A 9,144-nucleotide genomic window follows, 5' to 3' on the forward strand; every position below is an offset into this window, starting at 1 on the left:
AATTGAAGTGACTGACCCAGGGTCACATAGCTAAGTAAACGGCAAAGGCAAGATTTGTACCCAGGTCTTCCTGGCTCCAAGTTGAGCACTCTATCCACTAAAGCCACGCACCTAGCTCCCGAAATTCTATCTCTGTCTCTCTGTGTCTGTCTCTCTCCATGTGTCTCTCTATCTCTCTATCTCTGTCTCTCTCCGTGTGTCTCTCTGTCTCTCTCCGTGTGTCTCTCTGTCTCTCTCCATGCATCTCTCTGTCTCTCTCTGTCTCTTCCTCTCCATTGCCACATAATCTACTTTTTGGACATTTTGACAGGATTAAGAAACTACATCTGAGCCTGTTAATAACCATTGGTTTGTATTTTCCTTTTGAAGTGTCTTCCTTCCCCTTCCCCTCACCAGCTTCCATTTTTTTTTTCAATCAAACCCACTTTCTTACTTGAGGACAGGAAGAAGCCTGGAGTGCCAAGAAGAGAAGCAAATTAGTCATAATCATGGAATAAAATCTATGCTTGGAAGGCTTAGCAGGTATTAGGGAGGGGTGTGTCTTCACCCCACCCATTGGCCCCACGCCCAACACCTTGGCTCCAGACCTGAGGCTAGTAAGCTTAGGATCTGGGAGCCAGGGGGAGCTGAGTTCCTGAGCTGATTGTTTCTGAGGAATAAAGCCAGGCTTCTCAGGCATCAGGGTATGTGACCCCAACACTCAGTGATCCCCAAGGAGGCCAAAGGCAGATCATTGGGTGGCTGAGATGGGGGCTCTGAGCTACTGTCATGATCTCAAACACAATCCACCTGTACAAGGTCACCTCCCAAGCCTGCCCATCCCTTCCACCTCTCATCCACAGTATTTGATAGTACATATGTCATTGGAGGTCCCTCTGAAGAAGAAGGCAAACGATAACACAAAGGTTTGTGTGTTTGCTTTAGCTACAGGGAGGAGAGGAGAAGGATCAGAGAAGGTCTGAGATGGGGTGCATGGTATTGTGCCAACCTCCAAAGGTGGAGGGCTTAGTTGGCATTCTGTGTCAGTTTTCTCTGCCGATGGAGAAAGCACCCAGCTCTGGAAAAGGCCGAATCAAAATGACCAGTAGTGGGTCAATACCCAAGATAAGTAAGGAACTTTCTGAGGTCACCTGGCTGCTCTGGATAAGGCCAAACCACACAAATTCCATTGGCAGCTAAACTGGCAGTTGTGATTGCTGAAACACTGAGCTTGGTATTTGAAAGATTGTGCTGGACAGGGCAAGGACCGCAGGACTGGAGAAGGAAGGGTAAGGGTTGTCCTCCCCCCTCCCCCAAAAAATAAAAGAGATAAAAAGAATGAAATCTGCAAACTAGGCCAGTTAACTTGGCTTCTATTCCTGGGAAAATTCTGGAATGCCTGGTCAAGGAAATGGTGGGCAAACATTTAGAAAAGAAAGCGGAGATTGCAAAGAGCTTATGAAGCATGGTGAAGTCATGCTAGAGTCTCCTTTTTGGACAGTTAGGAAACTGGTTGATTGGGGAATGTGTCCGCATGAAGTCATTCCTGCTCTTGTAACAAAGTTGGAAAGGCGTGTTCTAGGAGTAAGGACTGCTAGCTAGGCTTCTGGTGCTCAGGACGATCTCTGCCATGCTTCCTTGTCCTGGGGGTTCCCTCCACCCATCGACTTCTCAGAGCAGAAGTGCCCTCCCCGCTCCTGGCTGTTCCTCTGATTGGCTCCTCCAGAGCTCCATGTAAGGGAGAGTGGCCAGGCCAGTGTTGTTGTCTTTCCTCTCTCCTGGCTTTGAGGACTTTCTCTGCCGCTGCAAGGGTTCCATTTCCCCCATGAGGATATAAGCTCCTTCAGGGCAGGGATTGTCATTCTTTCTGTTTCTGTCTGTATCCCCAGTGCTTTGCACAGTGCCTGGCATTCAATAACGTGCTTCATAAATGCTCACTAACTTGACTACTGATTGAGTGACCAGATTCAAAGAGCAGTTACTAATGGGTCAGTGCCACCTTGGAAAGAGGGCTCCAGTGGCGTGCCCAGGGAATCTGTGCTGGGCCCTGCAACATTTTTGCCAGTGACTTCAGTAAAAGCATAAATGACACAGAGATGTGAGGGAGAGCTTCTGCCTTGGACAGGAAGAGCCAGGGTCCAAAGGGACCTTGGAAGGGAAGAGACGGGATTAGAACCCAAGTCTTCTGGGCTCTCCTTCAGCTGTAAGGAGGTGACTCTCCCATTGTCCTCTGCCTTGGCCCTCCCTCATCAAGAGTGCTGGCATTAGTTCTGGGCAGAAGAGACTGTAATAAGGTGCCCTGGAGAATGGCCACAGAAGGGCATCCAGAATGGTATGTGCTTCAGGAAGACGGGTTGCAGGGCAGCGAGGTGGCACAGTGGATAGAGTGCCGGGTCTGGAGTCAGGAAGACTCATCTTCCTGAGTTCAAATCTAGCCTCAGACACTTCCTACCTGTGTGACCCTTGGCTAGTCACTTCACCCTGTTTGTCTCAGTTTCTTCATCTGTAAAATGAGCTGGAAAAGGAAATGGCAAACCACTCCAGGATCTGCCAAGAAAACCCCAAATGGGTTCATGAAGTGTTGGACATGACTAATTAGCTAAACAACATATGACTCATATTTAGAGTCTCTCTACAAAGAATTAGTGGTCTGAAAGGTACTCAATGTACAAAGTACATAACATATATGGGACAGCTATTTATTTCTTCTATCACAAAAGAAATGCTTAAAACACTAAGATGTGCAAGCACCCATGTTTAAAACATGTTTAAAACACGAAACAGTAACCCATTACCCTGTATACGCTCCCAGGAGGCAAAGACAACAATATTTTGTCTTCCCTTTGACCTGCATTGGGTATGCTACTCACAAGTCGGTGTCTGCTAGCAAGCCCAGGCATGGCTGGGGTGCTGACCTTTCAATGGCAGAATCTTCTGGCTGGGGCCGCAGTTTGCTCTGAGAAGCAGGAACGGTGCTCACCGTTAGTCAGCACCCAATTCAGAAGCTTCACCTGCTGACCCAGTGCTCATGGCTGGAACTCACCATTTCATGATCACTGTTCAGTCACCTACGCTCCAGGAAAGAGGCACCAAGGACAGGCAGCTGGGGAAGGGAGGTCCTCCCCTCTCCTGCAGGCCCACCTTGGCCAGGGCATGCTCTTCCTGCCCCTTTGCAAGAGGTGTTCTTGGGACCTTCTGTTCTGTGGGAGAGGTCAGAGGCCCTAAGCTCCCTCCTTCCAGCCCCATCCATATTTAACCTCCTTGAGAGCAGGAACTGCTTTGACTTTTTCTTTGCATCTGAAAGTGCTTGGCAAAGTTCTTGGAATGCACTTAATCAACGCCTATTGGCTGATTGAATCCGGGGCTCATTTGAGGGAAGAAAGGGAGGACTCTGAGTCGTCTCCCAGCACTCAGCTCACTGGCCACCAGAGAGTTCACATGACTTGTCCAAGGTCACACAGTCCACACGCTTCAGTCAGGACTGGAGCCCAGGACTGCTGGCTCTGCTTGAGGCATCACCACTGGGCCATCAGTGACCTGTGCTCAGGGATGTGAGCTCCCCCAGGCCCACCTTCCCCAGCCCTGGGTCTGTGAGAGCAGGACTTGGAAGGCTGAAAAGTTCCAGGATCAGTTTGGAGAAGAGCCCCACACAGGCTAGGATTAGATAAGGGCCCCGGGGGAGCTGCCTCCAGCCGGGAGGCAGTGTTCCAGCCCAGCCCAGCTGTGTCTGCTCTCAGTGGGAACAGAATGCAGCTGCTCCTTGGGGGAGATGAGGGCGGTGGCCTCAGGCAGCTTCCATGTCCTGGGGCAGCCCTCTGAGCCCTGGCTACCCCGGGGTTACTCGGGCCCAGGCCCTGGAATGTCGGAGCTGGGCCTGAGCTATCCTCAGGGAGGCTCCTTAGGACCCTCTTCTCTCAACAAGACTGGTCCTGAAGGGACAAGACAAGTTTGAAAGGCTGTGCTGGCAGAAAGAGAGGATTCTTCCGAGGCCTTTCTATTTCCACATGTGGCTGGCTGGACTTTTCCATTTTCGGGACTCAAAGGTCCCCTGGGAGGCAGAGCTCCAAGGCTCAGAGACCTCAGAGATCCTCCAGTCCTGAGCAGGAATCCTCTGGACAGGGTCGCCAACAGTGACCTTTGCTTAATGACCCCAGAGAGGAGAGCCTGCCACCTTCCCAGACTGCCTGTCCTCTTTGGGGGATGCAGGCATTGCTAGGAAGCTGAACTCTGTCTCTCAACCTCCATGCTGGCCTGCTGCTCCTCAAACGGAGCAGACTAATCCCTCTTCCAATCAGAGTCCCTCAGAGTCCAGAGGGGAATGCTCCCATTGCCCCTCTCCTACCCCATTCTCCTCCTTGTCTTTTCTTCTCCAGGCTAAGCACGCCCACCTCCTCCCGTGGGCCTTTACCACGATGAAGCGTCCTCCAGACACTTAACAATATCCTCACCCAGATGCAGCCCCTAGAACCCGACCAAGGCCATCAAAGTCCTTATTCCCAGATATTGGGTCTCTTATAACACGGCACCATCAATCAACACTTAACACTGTTAAACCGCAAAAGGTTAGACCACACTTGGCCATGCCACTGAAACCTTCCAAGATGGCAGCTCTTGAGGCTAAACCATTTCACAATTCAGTTCTGTCTCTTCTGCTAACCTTGGGTGACTGTGGAGTGGTCGCTTCTGCCCTCTGAGCCTCAGTTCCTCCACTGAAAAAGCAGATGACCCCTATGCCCTCTTCCAGCACTCAGCCAATGGCTCTTGGGGCCATGGGGGAGCTGCTGCCTTTGTTTGTTTTAAGGTTTTTAACCCCATGTAATTTCTGCTTGGTTTTGCCTGCCTGGGCAACTTTTGAGGACAGACATTTGTGACCTTTGTCTTGTCCCTGGAGACACTGCTTGGCTCAGTGTACAGAAATATGAGTCCCTTGGTTTAGAATCACACTTCTGCCTTTGCACCATGGGACAGGGGGCCCTCCTCACAGCTCCACCACCAAGTCACCCCTGTGACTGCAGGAAGCTGCTGCCGGCCACATAGGGCCCGGAAAAACAGCAACCACTGAGGAGGCACCTACTAGATACTAGCAACTATGCATAGAGCTTGGGATACAAAAAGAAAATGAGGGGAAAACAACATAACCACAACACACGGATCTTCAATGCTATCAGCAATACAGCAAGTAATCAGACAAACAGCAACACCAAAGAAGATAACCTCAGAAGGAAAGGCAATCAGGGAAGCTTCCTGGAGGAGGTGGCCTCTGATCTGAGCTCTGAAGGAAAACCAGGTTTGGAAGGTCCAGATGAATAAAGAGTGCAGTCCAGAATGGTACAAAATGGAGGCAGGAGGTGGATGACCCCCTGCAGGACAAGACAGGCTCAAGGCCACCCAGAACCTGCCCTAAGTGTCAGAAGGGAGGGATGTGAGGACAGATGGGCTTGTCTGTTCTAGCCTTTGGTCAACCCTGAGCAGGCTCTGTGCCCTGTCCCTCAATCCCTTGGCTCTTCCAAATCCTGAGGTCTCTGATTGTGACCACGGGCTCCCCACCAAGTCAGCTACTAACTTGCTTCTGGCGCTATGGGGACCAAAGGCCTGTAGAAGAATGTGGATCATAAGATACTAGCAGCAGCAGTGGGAGGATGACCGAACCCGGGATGACGGACCGGCCCCGGGAGGACGGACCGGCCCCGGGATGACGGACTGGCAACGAAAGGGCTTTCCTTCCTTATTTGGAACGCATACAGACATTCTGTATGGGGAGCTGCCTGGCTGCCAAGCTGGGGGCAGGGGCACATCCAAACTGAACCAGAGGAGACTTCCTGCCTCGTTGTGTGTGAGGAAGTGAGAGGTGATGAGCCCGTGCTGGGGGGAGAGTCCTCAGGCCCTTATCTCTCCACCAGGGTCCTGCCATGCGCTCCTGTTGAGGATTCCTCTCTGTTGTATCTCATCTTTCCTTCTTTTAGGTGCAGAAGTATTGGAGATGGCTACATACTTATGAGCTTTGAAATGTCAAGTGGGCAAAACCACCAGAATTCTGAGCCGAGTCTGTGCCAGGATTTTTTGGAGGCCAGATGGTGAAGAGGGAAGATCCCGGTGGACCCATTTAGCCCAGTATAGACTGAAGACAACAGAAAGGGAGACACAGTGACTCCCCCAAGAGCTAAGCTAGATTTAGAGGTGACCCTGGTGGGGCAAGTGCCATGCAGAATCACCTTCATGTTTGAGCTCCATCTCCCCAGAGATAAAGGTGGTACAGAGGAGAGTATGCCACCAGATGTTGGGGAGCAATGCTTTCTACCCCCTCTCCTTGCTCTGTCTTCACAGTAAATATCTCTTTGTAAAAGCTAAGTGATGCTATATTGTTCATTGAAACTGGGGCATTAGTCAATGGGGGTTAACAGAGGGAGAATATCATTCAAGAAAGAGAACTCCAACCCCTCAGTGGAAGCCCCTAGAATCCTCGGGGGGATGGAAGCCACCTCCCTCTGGGAGAGCAAGTCAGAGTCTCGTTATAAATGATTAGAGCTCAAGTGAGCTTCTAAGTTCCATGATTCATGGCCGTGACTGACAACCTGCTCTGATCAGCAGCTCCTTCTTTCTCTATGTCAGTTCTGACAGGGCTCCTGCAGAATTCATGGGGCCAGGGGCCAGGTGGGGTCCTTGAGGGTCTCTCTTGAAACATCTAGGACTCAAAAGCTAACGTATGTGTTCAATGTATGGGAATTGGAGCCTCCCCACTCTGCTCTATCTTTTTTCCTTTTGAAAAGAAATGAATGATGTGTGAATAAGGAAACAGGCTAAAGTTATAAAACCTCCCTGGACTGTGGCCCAAGATGCTGCCAATCTATCCCAACCCGAGAGGGGGAATAGATCCTCGTGAAATAATGTAAGAAACATAAAGGGCTGAGGTGGAGCTGAGGCCAGAGCATTTATCTTCCAGGGGAAGAATGAATGTCTTCCGCTCCCACGGAACAAGCCCACCTGGGATCCTCCCCACCACTGAACAGCGGATGGCTTCACCCGTCCGAGGCTCCTGGGACACCAGCTGCCGGGAAGCGGGGAGGGGCTGATGCTCAGAGCAGGAAGGTTGTAGCCCAGAGCCTTACCCTGGGACCAGGCTCTTCCCTTTCTGAAATAGACATTAGCGTTTTCCCTCACCCCTTCTGAAAAGGACTGCAATCTCCTGTCTGCTCCACTGGGTGCCTAATTGATGCCCTTCTTACTGAACTGTAAACTCCAGGAAGGCAAGAATCCCATCGTGGTCATCTCTCTACTGCCTTCAGTACAGAGTAGGTTCTGAACGAATGAACGAATGTTAACAAGAGGAAATTGAAGTAATTCCCCAAATTGTCTCGAGCACTAGCTGAAAACCCCCCTGAAATGCTTGACGGACACAGGTGGAGGAAACATTTACTATGGGAAGGAACTGTCAAAGTGATCCCACAGAAGACCATGAAGAGTGTGAGGAAGGACACACAGCTAGGGATTTGCAAGGACAGTGGACAGAGCTGCATCTCAAAGCCCTTTCTCCTGTCAGTGCTGCGGCTACTCCGCTCTCCTTACCAAGTCTCTTTCCATTGTCATCATCATCATCATCATCATCATCATCATCATCATCATCGTGACTGATCTGTAGCTAGGGCCGACACGTTCATTTTACTTACGTTATCCGGTTTGATCCTCACAATAACCCCAAAAGTTGAGTGATATTATCATCCCCATTTTACAAATGAGGAAACCAAGGCTTATCAAGGTGAAGCGATTTGTGCAATCACACAGGATAGTAAATACTAGAGGTGAGATTTGCACTCAGGCCTTCCTGCTACAAATCTAGTAGTGACAAATTAGACTAGTGACAGCTGGTGGTGAAATGGATAGAGCGCTGAATCTGGAGTCAGGGAGCCCTGGATTCAAATCTGGCCTCTAACATGTGCTAGCTGTATAACCCTGAGTGAGTCATTTCCCTTCGGCTGCCTCAGTTTCCTCATCTGTGAAGTAGGGATAATTACAGCACCTCCCTCACAGGGTGGTTGTGAAGATCAAGTGGGAGAATCTTTGTAAGGCGCTTAGCACACAGTAGACACTCTGAACGTTAGTTAGTGTTATTGTTAGATCACACTGCAGGCAGAGTCATGCCACCTCGGCGGGCACGCATCTTACTTCTTGCGGCTCCCCAGGTGCCTAGCACGGTGCTACCACCTGCAGGTGGTCTAGGAGGCACTTGACGACTCTTGGTCCTGTGTCTCTGTGGAGGAATCAATGAAAAGGCTTCTAAACAAACAAACTATGACCCAATAACCTCGATTTTTTTTTTTTTGCTGAGGCAATCAGGGTTAAGTGACTTGCCCAGGGTCACACGGCTAGTAAGTGTCATGTGTCTGAGGCCACATTTGAACTCGGGTCCTCCTGACTCCAGGGCTGGTGCTCTATCCGCTGCACCACCTAGCTGCCCACCGCTTCTGTTTCTAATGTAGGACTGCAGTGCGCCAACTTGAGGTAGTAAGCCTGCTAGCCAGGCGGCAGAGGACCTGAGGAGAACAGCACTCACAAGAGCCGGGCTTGAGTCTAGCCCAGATCCAGCCTGACCCCCTCTCAGCACCCTGGAGCTCTCTGGGTCTCAGTTCTTTCCTCTGAGAAGGGGGCAGTTTGCAGTGGCCGCTATCTCTTGCCCAGGGTGCAGCTCTCCATCCCCAGGGTCAGGGGCCAGGGGCCTCCTAGAGCTCAGCCTGAGGGGGGCCCAGGAAGGTCCCTGCCCCTGCGGGGCCACAGCAAACAAGAGCTGGGTCCGGAGCCCAAGTTAGCTCCCAGCAGGACACCGGGCTTCACAAACGGCCAAGGGCTCTGGAACCACAGGAGACATTTTTTCCCTTCCATGTAAGTCTTCTTGTTTCCTCTTTCTGGTATTTATTAATCTGCTGGTTAACCATTGAACCCAGAATGTGGCCTCCTCTGGTTTCAGATCCTGTTCCCCGGCTTGGTCTCCGAGGACAACTGGCTGAACAAATTCACTTTTCCCTTTTTAGGAAGATGATAGAGAGGGAAAGGAGGATAATCCTTGCCCAGCAGCACCCTTTCGCCTGCCAGTCTAGCTTTTGTGCTCAGAGGAGAGCTGGAGGGTGAGGGGGGTGCTGCCGAGGACCACTCAACACCCCAACATACACCAAC

This window comes from Vombatus ursinus, unplaced genomic scaffold (assembly GCF_900497805.2).
Source record: "Vombatus ursinus unplaced genomic scaffold, bare-nosed wombat genome assembly UNPS02006874.1, whole genome shotgun sequence".
Lineage (NCBI taxonomy): Eukaryota > Metazoa > Chordata > Mammalia > Diprotodontia > Vombatidae > Vombatus > Vombatus ursinus.